Below are 13,336 nucleotides of genomic sequence, written 5' to 3'. Positions count from 1 at the left end.
GGGAGAAATGAAAGAGGATTTCTGAAAACACTGGTATCCTCTGATCCATCACCACAATCTTCTTGAAGTACGTATTTCTTTTAGAAAGGCCTATAGTTTACTCCTAGGGTGGAATTCTAGGTCAATTGTTTTCAATCTATATTTAATCCAATTCCTCCCCGCCCCCCATATCCACCAAGCAAAAAAACCCAAGACACACAAATAAGTCCATACTATTGTCCTCTGCTTTTAACATATTGCATTGACAGAGAGCTCAGATCATCAGCAGCTGGCAGAAGGCAGCCATAGCTCGAAATCACTTTTAAGGAAAGTGAAAGAAGGAAGTGCCAACGCAGGACTGCAGTTAACAGGACAAAAATCATGGCTACAGAAAAACTACATAACTTTAGCATTGACTGTAAAGAAACTGAAATAGTTAGACATTTTGTATATCTTCGTTCAATCATCGATCCAAATAGAGTCTGCAGCCAAAAAAAAAAAAAAAATCAGAAGACTGAGAGTCGGAAGAGCAGCTCATCCCCGTTTCCAAGCCGTATAGTTAGCGTTTGTCTGTAAAACAGTTTTCGTGGTCATGTGGCCAACGCGACTAGACAGAGAGCGCCGTTACCTTCCCACCGTGGTTGTACCTATTTATCTGCTTGCATTTGCTTGCTTTCGAACTGCTAGGTTGGCAAGAGCTGGGACAAGCGATGGGAGCTCACTCCGTCTCGTGGATTTGATCTTATGATAGCTGGTCTTTCGACCTTGCAGCACAGAGGCTTCTGCAGCAGTTTAACCCGCAGCTCCACCACGTCCCTTTACTACTTTACATTTTTCCATTTGATTTTTGGGGGCATTCCCCAGAATCTTCAGGAACCTGTTCCTTGGAATAGATATCTTTCTCGTAGGCCAAACAGCTGGAACATAGTGAGCTTCAACTAGAGGGCTGGTGGAAGGTTGGGGCAAATATAGCATTTTGCAAAGCGCTAACTATGGCTAATATTGCAGAGTTTACGGGTTCTGCTTTGCACTTTTCATTTCATCATTGCATTTTACTGTGTCAGCAATTCACTGATTTTTCTTTTATTTCTTTTGTATTGTGCCTTCATTTTGAGCATCCTATTCCCTGTTTATCTGCTGTGATTCAAAGAAATCTTCAAATCAATTGCACCTTAGATCATTTCTGGTTACACTTTTTGCTCACTAGGGCAAATGATCTCATTGCCAGTTACCGATTTTTTTCCCTATCCTTACGTTTGTTCCATCCTGTTTCCATGTCAGTTTATGTTTTTTAAAAAAAACTCTGCAAAACAATATGTATTGGGTTTTGCACACATTTTGCCTAAGATACACATCTTTCCCTAGCCGTATTCCCTCAGATAATGCTTTTATGTTTGCTTCATCCATTAGTACACACATTTCTGTGCACACTTTCTAATACAGGCATTTGATTTGGTGTTCCTCTAACATGTCAAGTCCATCCTAAGAGAACCTTTTGGCTTGCCACAGAAAGAGTGAGGTGTTTACAGAGGTTCTGCTTCTACCAGGACTAAAGTGTGGTCAGGACTCACAAGAGCATAACCTAGAGTGTTGTCTATTTTTAGCATAAAAATTAAATTTCAACTATTTGGAAGTCCAACTTCACTTAAAAAATGTGAGCTTAGACAAATCCCTCACTCACTTTTGCTAACAGTTTCAGTTGCCAGAAGATGAAAGAAGTAAGAAGGGGATAACCATCTTGGACTTGTTCCTATTATTTATATATATTATATAAAAATAATAGTACTAGCAAATAATAATAAATAATAATAATAAATAATTTATAATATATAAAAATTATTATTCTATAATAAAACTATTATTTTCCCCCAGGGTTCTCACAATTGATGGGATTTATTATGCCATGGAAAAATATGAAGAAAGTAACAAGAAACAAACATTGTCACAAAAAATGCCCAGTTGTACAGTGCTATATATTCTTCTATCTGGCAGGAATCATCTGTTTCAATCCCATCTGATAGTAAAAAACAAACTACACATCCTCGGAAAGCGATGGAGGACATCAAAACACAAAATGTAATTGAAATGTGACTTTTTCCCCTATTTCACAAATATTTATGACTGATCAATGGAAGCTGCTTCCCTTCTCTTTCCGGCAAGAATTTATGGTGATGGGAAGATCTGAACAGTGTCTTCCAAGAAACCTAGAGAAAAAGCAATAGTCATAGATTACAACAAGAATTGGCAGAAGTCATCTCCAGATCTAACTGTCAATTTTGTAGTAAGTCTCCAAACATTTCCTAATTCCATGTTTAACAGCCATAGCATGATTCTCCTTTCCCCTGCCCTAAAGTATGCTGCTGACATACAGTAAAGCAAGTTTGGTGAAAGCCAAAACTAGTTGGCTAATATAGGGAAGACATTGAAATCTGCCGTACACCAAAACACCAGACACAGAGATGGGACAAGTTACTATTTTGGGTGACAATTCCAGAATCCTCCACGCAGCATGACAAGAACCCCTCTAGCCAACTCAAGGCAGCAATATTCTTCCATATAAACAATCACAATCTGTTTTTAGCTTTCCTGCCAACTGTGCTTTATTTCTGCAGTACAATTTAGAGAAGGGAGAAAGTGAAGTGAGGAGGGAGCAGGGATGTCATTCTATTGTCACCTTCAGGTTTTCATCCCATATGGTAAAAAATATGTGGCAGCATGGGAGACTCATCATCTCCACATGTTTTAGAAGAAACAAATAGCAGTGAAAAGAACTGCAGATTGGGAAACAACGCATGAGATCACTGTGGTTGATGTGGATTTCTCTGTGCCATTTGTGGGCTCTCACACATCTTCAGCTGTATGAAGTGCGGTTATTGCTTTTCCTGTGATGTGATCATGGAGTGCTTTTAAGCACGCACGCAACCGAGCGCCCATCTATTCCTCTCGCCTCGCCATTTGGGAAGTACTTTCGCTACAGAAAGAACTCAGCTGGGTGAGCAGCTTTTATTGGAGAGAGACCCAACACAGCTGTGTATCGAATTCAATACAGGTGAGGAGGCAGACAGGACCTGGGGGAGGCTCATAGAAAGATTTATGGGGCCGTCCTCTCGTTTCCAGATTCAGAAATGACAGAGATTTGAGCAATATTATTCCTCTCTTGTCTGAAAGAGGAAACATGGTATTCTCTGAGGAAGTGGACTTGTCCACGAAAGCTCACATGAAAATACAGCAATTAGTCTTTAAAGGTGCTGCAATATTTTTGTCTCTTTTATTTGTATTTTTCTTCTGTCTTTCTTCTTCTCTCTGATTCATTTCCATATCATTACCTTTGTGGTCTAGCCACATTATTTTCGCAGGAACAGATGGCAGTATTTTTTCGCTGATGCCAGTGAGAAAGATTTCAGCAGAAACTTGCTTCTGTTTAAACAAGCAGACTCTCACTTTGCCGGCATGGTGGACTCCGTCTTTAGCATATGTAACTTTCTTTCTTTACTCACACAGGAAAAGCCATACTTTGATTTCCTTGTCATCAGAACGTCTTAACAAGTAGAATGTGCTGTTTTGCTGTTTAGAATTATCATAGCTTTTTAATCCCTCCTGTATAAAATTTGAAGATTTACAGCATGTTTTACTCAAAAAGAATATAACAAGTTTTCTTTTTTAATGGAACATCTTCTTAAAATCCTAAGATGAGAGTTGTGCTTTTTTTATATGAAGATGGAAAACTGTAGAATTTTTAAAATCAGCACTACAGAAGGAAAAGCAACGCTAGTTATTATTGTGAAGCTAGTTATTTAATATGCAGCAATGAGCTTGCTATTTAGAGTTGGTTTTTGTCTCTATGCAGTTGACAGGAGCAACGTCAGAACCTAACTGATAAAGAGTGAAGGATTTGAGACAGATTGACAAGCTTACTGACTTACAATTACTTAACAACAGTAACAACAAAATGATCTTCCTGACCTACCTCCGTCCCCATCCATGTACTAAATTATGTTTGTGTAATGCTGATGGTGTTGGGAGATTTTGATTAAGGGGTTTTCTAGAAATTTGTTACCATCTATGGTTACAGCCAGAAAGAAAAAATGAAGGAAATGGAATGCGAGAATGTAGGAGAAAAAGAGGAATAAGGACAATTTAAAAGAATAAAAGTTTCACACAATTACAAGAACAGATTATTTTTTAAAAAAATTAGGAGCTAATGTGATTCCAGGATTGTACTGTATCATTCAAGCAGAAACACACTAGAAGATAATGAAATCTAATTTAATGTATTCTCGAAGGCTTTCATGGCCAGGATCTGATGGTTGTTGTAGGTTTTTCAAGCTGTTTAGCCATTTTTTAAGGTTTTTCTTCCTAACGTTTCACCAGCCTTTGTGGCTGGCATCTTCAGAGGACAGGAGTCAGAACTCTATCGGTGTTCTGGTGCAGTTTGCAGGATAATTGAGCAATTATAGCTGTGGGGTCAGTTTTTTGTCCGTTTCAGGAGATTGGGTGATTATGGTGATCAGGGTGTTTTTTGTTGTGGGTATATTGTTGTGATAACAAAAACACGCTGATCACCATAATCACCCAATCTCCTGAAATGGACAAAAAGCTGATCCCACAGCTATAAATACTCAATTATCCTGCAAACTGCACCAGAGCACAGACAGAGTTCTGACTCCTGTCCTCTGAAGATGCTGGCCACAGAGACTGGTGAAACGTTAGGAAGAAAAACCTTAAAAAATGGCCAAACAGCTTGAAAAACCTACAACAACCAAATCTAATTTACTCTATCTGACTTATACCTAAGCAGATAGATAGTTCTGGTGCATATTCCAAGCATTCCCCAGCATAGATACGTGAAATGGCACATAGAGGTCACCTCACTGCCAACAGGAAGCAAGGCACGGTCTCTGCAGGGGTATGCTAGGCTCAACGTTCCATTTCTCAATTCCCAGTTTATCCAGATGAATGAGCCTTTAGCACCTATGGCCACCCAGTGCAGCAGTTTCTTTTAATCTACTTCGATCATTCTTGCAAGACCTAAAGCAGCCTTCCTGACATCCAGATCTGCATTCATCTCTAGGAAAAGAAGTGAGCAGAAGATAAGTACAGAAGTGACTCCTCAGTTTTTGAAGTCACCAGATTGGAAGTAGAAGGTGTCAATTGCCTGTTTACATTTTGATCTCTGGTTAAAAGATTAAGAGCAAGAAGCTCCAGCAACGAATAGGACACCCAAATAGCTCATAATCTTTAATGCTCGGTTTTGTGCTATATTTTTCATGGACCAGGTTTTCCAGGACTTAGAGGAACTCAGTGCTCCAGATGGGTCCAGCCAAGTTCAACTGGAGAGAAGTATGTGGCTTTTATCTCATCTGGCTGGCTGCAAAAGCTGTTGTCTCAAATGCCTGTATGAATGACCAAACAAGTGAGTATGAAATTACCCATTCAGAAAAGGTACAGGGCTTTCTTCAGAACACAGAAACTGGCCTTGCAGCAGCTCATACTGTTATTCACCTAGCCCAGTGGTTCCCAACTTGGGGTCCCCAGATGTTTTTGGACTAAAAACCCCTGAAGCCTTCACCATTAGCTATGGCGACCAGGATTTCTGGGAATTGTAGTTCAAGAATATCTGGGCACCCAAGGATGGGAACCACTAACATAGCCCAATATTGTTTGCTCAGACTTGTCAGTCACATTTGGTGTTCTTGGACAGAGGCCTTATGCTGAAACTTTTTTGAACTACAACTGCTGGGAGATGCTGGGAGTTGTAGTCCAAAAAAGAACATTTCCAGCCTCTGACATTTCCCATCATTTAATAGATTCTGGAAACTGAATCTGGGTCTTTGCATATTTAAAGATTCTTCTCAGACAGCCAGTAGCTAAGGGAACGCCTGCGTGAACACGAAGATCTTTGCCTGCTTGCAAAAGGACAGCAAAGTTGGGGCCAATCTGGCCTCCTGTGGGAGGGAGTTCCAGAGTCTGGGACCAGCGGCAGAGAGAGCCCTCTCCCATGTCCCCACCAGATGCACCTGTGAAGGTGGTTGGACCCAAAAGAAAAGCCTCCCCTGCACTAAGCCTGCCGTTAATCTGAAGCCCAACACTAACCACACTGCTGAACTGATATACTGGAATTCTCAGTGGAATACCACATTCTAATTCACTTAATAGAAGGGGGTGTTTTCCCGACCCTAGTGAATGTGGGTTAAAAATTAAAAATGGTCTGCTAATTAAAAGCTTCCAGTTTAAAGGCTCTTCTAACACAGAAATAACTTGCACAGGAAGTGCCATAGTGCTGAATTCCAGCCCCTGAAAGAAACCCCCAAACCACAACAGACAAACAAAAGTGTCTTCAGTAGTGACAGAAACGTTCAGAAAACTTTGTCACTCTTGTCAACAAGACAACCACTATGTTGGATTAATGGCAGGAATCATTCCTAAATGATCAGTGACAATCAGGGACTTTTACTATAGCAAATGCTCTGGGTGGATAAACCCTCTGAGTTCCTACCATCATTACATGCGTGCAAAAAAGAAAAATCCACCATAGTTTTAACAGCAAGTTGAGATTCCTGTACAAATTGCTGGAGGAATGAAGAACTGTTTGCTCTCCAGATGTTTTCCACCACCATTTCCATAAATCCTTAGTGTTGGCCACAGTTTCTGGAGTTTTTGTTTGTTTGTTTGTTGTTGTTGTTTTGGAGCTGAAAGCCATCATCCTATTCATCTCTGCAATTGCATAAGAATGATCAGGCTAACATTTCCCCCCTCCTCCAGCAGGCTCCCTTTCACACCCAGTGTTGCTGAGAGCAGGTGCACAACCAACTGCATGATTGAAGGTCGTTGTAGCGATAAAAAAGTGTGCTGTTGCCCCTGTGCACGTGGAAAAGTTCAACAGGATTTTAGATGAAGTGATAAAAACAATTTGAAAAGCCAAAAGTTTACCATCCCTTCTGCTGTTTTGACATTATTGCATACCTGGAACTGCATGAAATTAAACCTCCTCTTGTTCCGGTTCTCGATAGGCTGTGTTAGCGCTCCTATATCTGTACAAGAAGGAGAATCAATAAAAGTGCCCTTCGGTACCACTGAAAGAATCCCGGATCTGTGCCTTTGGAATAACTCGACCTCAACGTGGGACAATGTGTGTCACTTTTCTCTCGGAGTCTGTCAAACTCTCCTCGTTGGCTTCGAAGAGCACATATTTTTGGAAGGGAAAGCTCTCACCTTCAAGAACATAAGCAAACATGCCAGTGGGATCTACAGCCTTGTGGACATCTCTGGACGTTGTGTGGCCTCAGTCCATGTCTCTGTATTGGGTATGTCTGAATGCCAGGTCTGCGTTAAGAGGATGTGGGGCTGTGATGGTTTCCTTCTAGCACAAGGTGGGGAGCCTGTGCCCCTCCAGATATTTCTGGACTCCAATGTCAACCACTTCTAGCCAGCACAACCATTAATGACTATCATTCGCCTCAGTCAGAAAAGGGGACGTTCTGACCTTCTTGAGAGGACACGTGAAATAATCCAAGAACACCAGCTCCTCATTTCCCTTCACACCCCATCATGAGAGCTAGGGAAGGCTTCAGGCCCCTTTCCTTATATTCCTCAGAAAGAAGCTGCCACAAGCTTTTAAATAACATTCATGTTCTGGATAAACAAGCTTATGCACTATGAAGAAGGAGAGAGCTATTTAAAATCCTCACTACAGAAGTTAGGTTACCTCACAAACCAGGACATGAGGGATGCCAGCACTCAGACTAAGCAATCAATTCAAGTTTCTAGTTCAAGGAATTTATTAAGGAACCAAGGTGAGGAAAAGTGAGAAGTCAAAACCTAGGGATAACTAATCAAATCATTGTTTGGGGAAGGAGATTCTTGGCTCTGCCTAGTGTAGCTTTAGCTTGGTTATTTAAAAAGGCAGTCTCCTTCACAGACTGAGGTATTTCTTTGAAGACTGAGGCAGCTCTCTGAGAGGAATATTGAGGCTGGTTCTGATTATTTCTGTGAGGCTGCAAGATCAACTAGCTTTTGAGGAGGGTACACATGCCCTCCCAGTGGTTAATCCAGAAGTGCAGAGGTTCAATTGGGAGAGTCAGCTCCCCCAGTCACCCTATTATGACAAAAATCCAGGCAACTAGATTCGTGCATATCAGCCATTAAAGAGCAGGTGTTTTGTAAAGGCAACATATCTTGATTGCCCCAACTGCATCTCTCACTCTAAAATCACCAGCTGATTCCAACAAATTTCCTCATCTTTTACCACTTTCAGGCACATGCTTTTGCAGCCATCTGATTGCATCCTTATTCATCCAACATAACTGAGGCAAGCCCCTATTAGAATAAAAAGAATGGGACACTTCTGAGGCAAGCCCCTATTGAGGCAAGCCCCTATTAGAATAAAAAGAATGGGACACTTACCAATGGGACACTTCTCATGGATAGATCTTGTCTACTGATGCCCTGAGCACTAAAGTTACAAAGCCAGGCCAGTTCTCTGAATGTTTTGCAACTCAGCCTTGAATAAATCTGTTGCTTTCATTTCTTACAGACCGGAAAGATATTAATCTTTCTACTGTTTCACCTACAAAATCGCAATCCTCCACCATCAGATTAGAAGAACGGAGTAAGTAGAAAAGGGAAAGCAGAAAACTGAGAAAGGATTATGGGTTCTGTAATTCGGGGCAAATCATTTCATCTTTATCTCAGGGTTCGTATGGCATCTTTAGATATGAATATCTGAGTACGAAACAAAAGGTCACTCCCATCCATTTTTGACGATGCATGTATCTTTGAAGCACATTTCGCTCTCCTTTAAAATATAAGATGTGGCTTATGTTGCCAACTTTTTCGCTGGCTGCCACTCCTATGGCTTGTAACATCAGCTTGAGCTTGAAAAACTAGTGATACTGAAATTAGTGATTTCTGCATCACACACACACACACACAAACACAAACACACAAGTACGGCTTGAGATTTCTGCTGTTCAAGCTGCTTTTCAAGGGGGAGAGGAGGACAACAGAATGATATTTATCCTGTTACGCTGATAACCATTGAGCTGATCCTACAGTCCTTACATTTGTATCCCTCCTTCTTCCTAAGGAGCTCAACTGCTGGGCATAGTTTGGCCCCATTCATGTTATCTCACAAGAACCCTGTGACATAGGTTAGGGTAGCGATGGCGAACCTATGGCACGCATGGCACACATCGCCCTCTCTGTGGGCACGCGAGCCATAAGTCGCTGGATTGCTACCCCCGGCAGCCAAACCTGAGGAAGTGGCTGCAGCTGTGGTGCTAGCGCCCTGACAGGCGGTGAGCCAGGATCTGGACCAGCTGGCATTGGTGGTGGAGGGCCAGCCGAGCTATAGGTAGTGGACAGGTTGGGCATGACTGGAGGCGGATCTGGAGTGGGGTCTGGAGGCACCTCTGTGCCCAGGATTCCCCCTTCTGCTGCCACTTCTGCTGGCGCTACTTCCGCTGCCACTGCCGCTGCCGCTGCAACCCGCTACCTGCTAGGTTGGGATTTTTGCAGGGTTTTTTTGTAGTTTGGGCACCTGGGCTCAAAAAAGTTTGCCATCACTGTGTATGGGGAACTGGTCATCCACCATGCAGAGGTCACCCCAATATGCTTTGGGTTGGATTGGCAATTTGAAGGTGTCTCTCCTTGGTCTTTGTCTGTCATTGTAACCACTACATTTGTTACTTACTTCTTCCCTGTGCCATAAGCAAAAATACGTGTAGGTGCACCTCTCATACTAGATGATGTGTGTCATTGAGTGCACTGTGTATGAGGTACAGAGCTCACAAGTAACTTATTATAAATAATAATATCTGCAATGATCGGAACTATCACTTTTTGGACAACCAGTCTCAGAATAATGGGGTTTGCTGGGATCAGAATAGTTATCGTTCTCATTTCTGGTTACTTCACTGTAATTAGTTCCTTCTTCTGAGAGAAACATTAATCTTGTTCAGGCCTAGTCAGGATTTTCCACTGATGAAGTGTAAAGTGTTTGCATATAATGGGTGTAGGGCTAAAGCTCTTTCCTTACTGTTGTATTTAACCCAACACAACTCAGTGCCTGGACAGGGCTAATCCTATTGTAATTTAAGGAGAAATAATTGTAACTGTATCTTCACAATTACTTTACACTGTGACCTCACTAGACATGGAGAAGAAATAGCACATGATTCAAGCTTTTGTAACTACTTGCATCACACCTCGTGGTGTGACATTCAGATTTTTGGTAAAAAGTAAAGAAATAGCAACTCTTTAAATTGCTTCTAAGAAGTGGGAAAGCAGAGAGTTACTTTTTAAAAATTGTAACAAACATTAACTCAGTACTTGGAGCTTTTGTAACTACTAAATATAATTGTAGTTTCTTTAAAAAAAGACTCTCCCAGCTGTGTGCCAGTATTCATCACTTAAAACAAAGCATCCCCCAGTTTCAAACTGACCACTGTTTCTCGGACAGGCCTAAAGATCCATTGACCTGCAGCCTCAATCATTCCCAGCCTGTATGACTGATACTGCACTCTCATGCTTCTAGAGGCCACTGGATTGAACAAAAAGGCCGATCAAAGCCTAGAGGTTAAAAGGCATCTTTTGGTGAAAGATGTATATTCAAAAGTGTTGCCGGGGGGGGGGGGGGAGAGTGGGGAGAAAACTCAGAATTTCCAGCCTTATGTCACTGGCATTTAGTCTCACATGACACTGAGTAAAGCTATTTTCAAAACTTCCTTCTAAACCATCCGAACGCAGGAAACAGGCGATGATGTTACATCCCCTAAATATGCCTTGATTCTTTTAAAAAACAAACCAGAAACCGAAAGACTGCTTACCATCTTTGTCCAGCTGAAACCTGCATGTATTACATTTTTTAAAAAAGTATGTCTCAGTCCAAACGTTCTTAATTTGTGTTTATTAGTAGGTGTGGGTGTACTAGACTTTATTTATTGATTGATAATATTTTTACCCCACTTTTTTTCTTAAAAAAGGCCCAAGGCAGATAACGTCTTTAATAAAACAATATTAAAGATCAAAACAGTAAATAATTCAAATATTAAAGAAAAATCAATAAAATTATATTAAACATACTAGGTAAAGGCATTACTAAAAACAAGCAACAAAATATGAACCATCCCATTTATTGTCTCAGAGACATATGGTTATTAAGGAAAAGTCTTGCAGAAGGAAAGCAAAGAGGGAGTTCCAGAGTGTGGGTCTCTCCCTTCTTCCCCAGAAACTGGTACTTAAGGCAGTTAACAATAGACTAAATTGACTAGGAGTGGAAGGAGAAAGTTAAAAGTGTTAAGCAGATTACACAAAACGAACAACTTTAAAAACAATTCAATATATCTATAACTTTTTGAACTAATGAAAAGCTTGATTTACTTCCATATCTGCCAATACTTGTAAACAGGAGTGTGAGTTTCGTATAATATGCAAAGGGTGTTATGCTCAGTGTTTACATTTATTTCTTTTCTCTTCTGCAGGTGTTATGATTTCAGCCTATTGTCTCCTTTCAGTTCTCGTATTAGTTATTCTAGATTTCCTGCGAACATATTAAGGACTGCTCTTTCCCACCCTAATGAATGAATCTTCTTAGGCATTACTGACATGTTTGTAAAGCTATTTTCTTCCTGTGCAATAAAAATCAATTTATTATTTATCCTTTCCATGCCTTGGCTAATATAATAACACCAAAAATGCCATTCAGTGGGGAAAGATGGTAGTATCACAATCAACAAGACATAGAAGTGGGAGAAAATGACACGGCTCCCACCAGCAGGCCCTTCAGCATTGTGAACCATGGATGGAAAAGATTACGCCATTGCTTTCCATCAAATGAAACCCATCAGAGGCTTCAGTGCAGGGCCACCTCTGTACTGCCTGGATGTGGCCATCCACACCCTTGGCTTCTAGCTAGAAGCAATAAACTAGAGATAAACCAAGACATTTTGCTCCCCAAGGAGAAGGACAAAGGGGTGCCATCACCCTCACCAAATACAGAAGCCAACTGATATTATCTCTACACGAGAGATAAGAATTCTGGGAGTTCTAACCCACAGCTACACACATACATTTTGCTCACCTGCAAAAAGGTCTATCATCCAGACTGCTTGGGCCTACTTCCGGTTGTTAATATACAAAAAGATAGCTGTCCTGGGAGGCCTAGCTCTTTATGGTAGATGTATTTCATTGGGAGATACCGTTTATTGAGCCTACCTGGCAGTGAGACTATACCTCTTACCAAGAAGCCAAGACTTCCCAGGAAGTACCAGCAGCAGTTTCCTAAAGCGCTATGTGGGTGGTTTACAACATAATTATGCAAACAACTCTTTGCCCCCCAGCGAACTGGCTATTCATTTTATCAGCCTCAGAAGGATGGTTACCTCAGCCCATCAGAACCAAACTCAGGTTTTGAGCAGAGGCTTCATTGCATCACTGCAGTTTACCCACTGCACAATGGGGCTCTTATTTATGTTACCCTCAAATGCTAAGGATCATTAGATGAACGTGAATTTGGTAGCCTGTTTGCAGACCTCACACGGGCAACTGATTAGCCACTGTATGAACAAAGTACTAGTTGAGACCGATCGTCTGATTTAAAAGAAGTAGCCATCTTAGGGTGTACGAGCGTATTAGGCAAAATCCAAAGAAACAAGACAAAAACATGTGGCACTTTAAAGACTAACTAAACCTGATGAATGTTTTGAATGTTTTACTTTGATTTCTGTACTTCATTCTGCATTTCCTTTTTCCTCAGATGCCTGAAGAAGCAGACATAATCCACAAAAGCTCACATTAAAATATAATAGTCTTTTAAGATGCCACATGGTTTTGAAGGGGGTCAAATCGACACATACACATATAAAGAATAACTTAGCCTAACTTGCAGCCATCTTGCCTCTTGCTTTGTTACATGAAGGTTTCTGCTTAGTAGATAAGAATGAACAAAGGAGGGAGGCTGCTTGAATTCCTTTTTCGCTTTGCAACCAACCAGCCTAAGTGAAAATGTGTCCTCGGTTAGAGATAAGAGACCTGGAAATCTAACTGCATGGAACTGGGAGGGATGAGCTTAACCACCTGCAAATCCTCCCTTTTCCTTCTCCTTCTCCACCCCCGTTTCCCACCCATTTCTTGTTGAAACTTATAAAATCTATAACTGTAATAAGGGGGTGGCACTCTTCTCTGAATGTTTGGTGAGTGAAGTTGCATGCATTATTTTGCTTGCTTTCAACTGAAAATAAACAAATACATAAATGGATCTCCTCATCTCTGAGTAACTGACTAATGCATCAGAGCCAGGCTAATATGTAGTCAGAAGTTAGTCCTGGGAGCCTTTTGTTTTTTGGTTTGTTTTGTTTCT

General features: G+C 41.1%; 2 long non-coding RNA genes across 3 annotated transcripts in view; one reads left to right on the top strand and one right to left on the bottom strand.

The window, feature by feature from the left end:
• Positions 1–2,071: 2,071 nt before the first annotated feature.
• LOC140704305 (uncharacterized) lies at positions 2,072–7,059 on the bottom strand. The gene is made up of 2 exons (XR_012083404.2): positions 6,943–7,059; positions 2,072–2,183 (listed from the first exon to the last, which is right to left on the bottom strand). It is a non-coding gene; the product is annotated as an uncharacterized LOC140704305 (long non-coding RNA).
• The window catches only part of LOC110090476 (uncharacterized), a 31,379-nt gene continuing 20,221 nt past the window's right edge, over positions 2,179–13,336 (top strand). The window contains exons 1-6 of one of the 2 annotated variants that reach the window (XR_013542722.1): positions 2,358–3,028; positions 4,923–5,058; positions 5,256–5,392; positions 6,990–7,283; positions 8,513–8,587; positions 11,460–11,635. This is a non-coding gene — a long non-coding RNA (uncharacterized LOC110090476). Of the gene's footprint in view, positions 3,029–4,922; positions 5,059–5,255; positions 5,393–6,989; positions 7,284–8,512; positions 8,588–11,459; positions 13,170–13,336 lie in introns of those variants that run through there. The other variant, XR_012083402.2, reaches the window with a different exon arrangement.

Source organism: Pogona vitticeps, chromosome 2 (genome assembly GCF_051106095.1).
Source record: "Pogona vitticeps strain Pit_001003342236 chromosome 2, PviZW2.1, whole genome shotgun sequence".
NCBI classification, from domain to species: Eukaryota; Metazoa; Chordata; class Lepidosauria; order Squamata; family Agamidae; genus Pogona; species Pogona vitticeps.
Note: the sequence above shows the minus strand (reverse complement) of the source record. Positions and strands in the feature narration are given on the sequence as shown.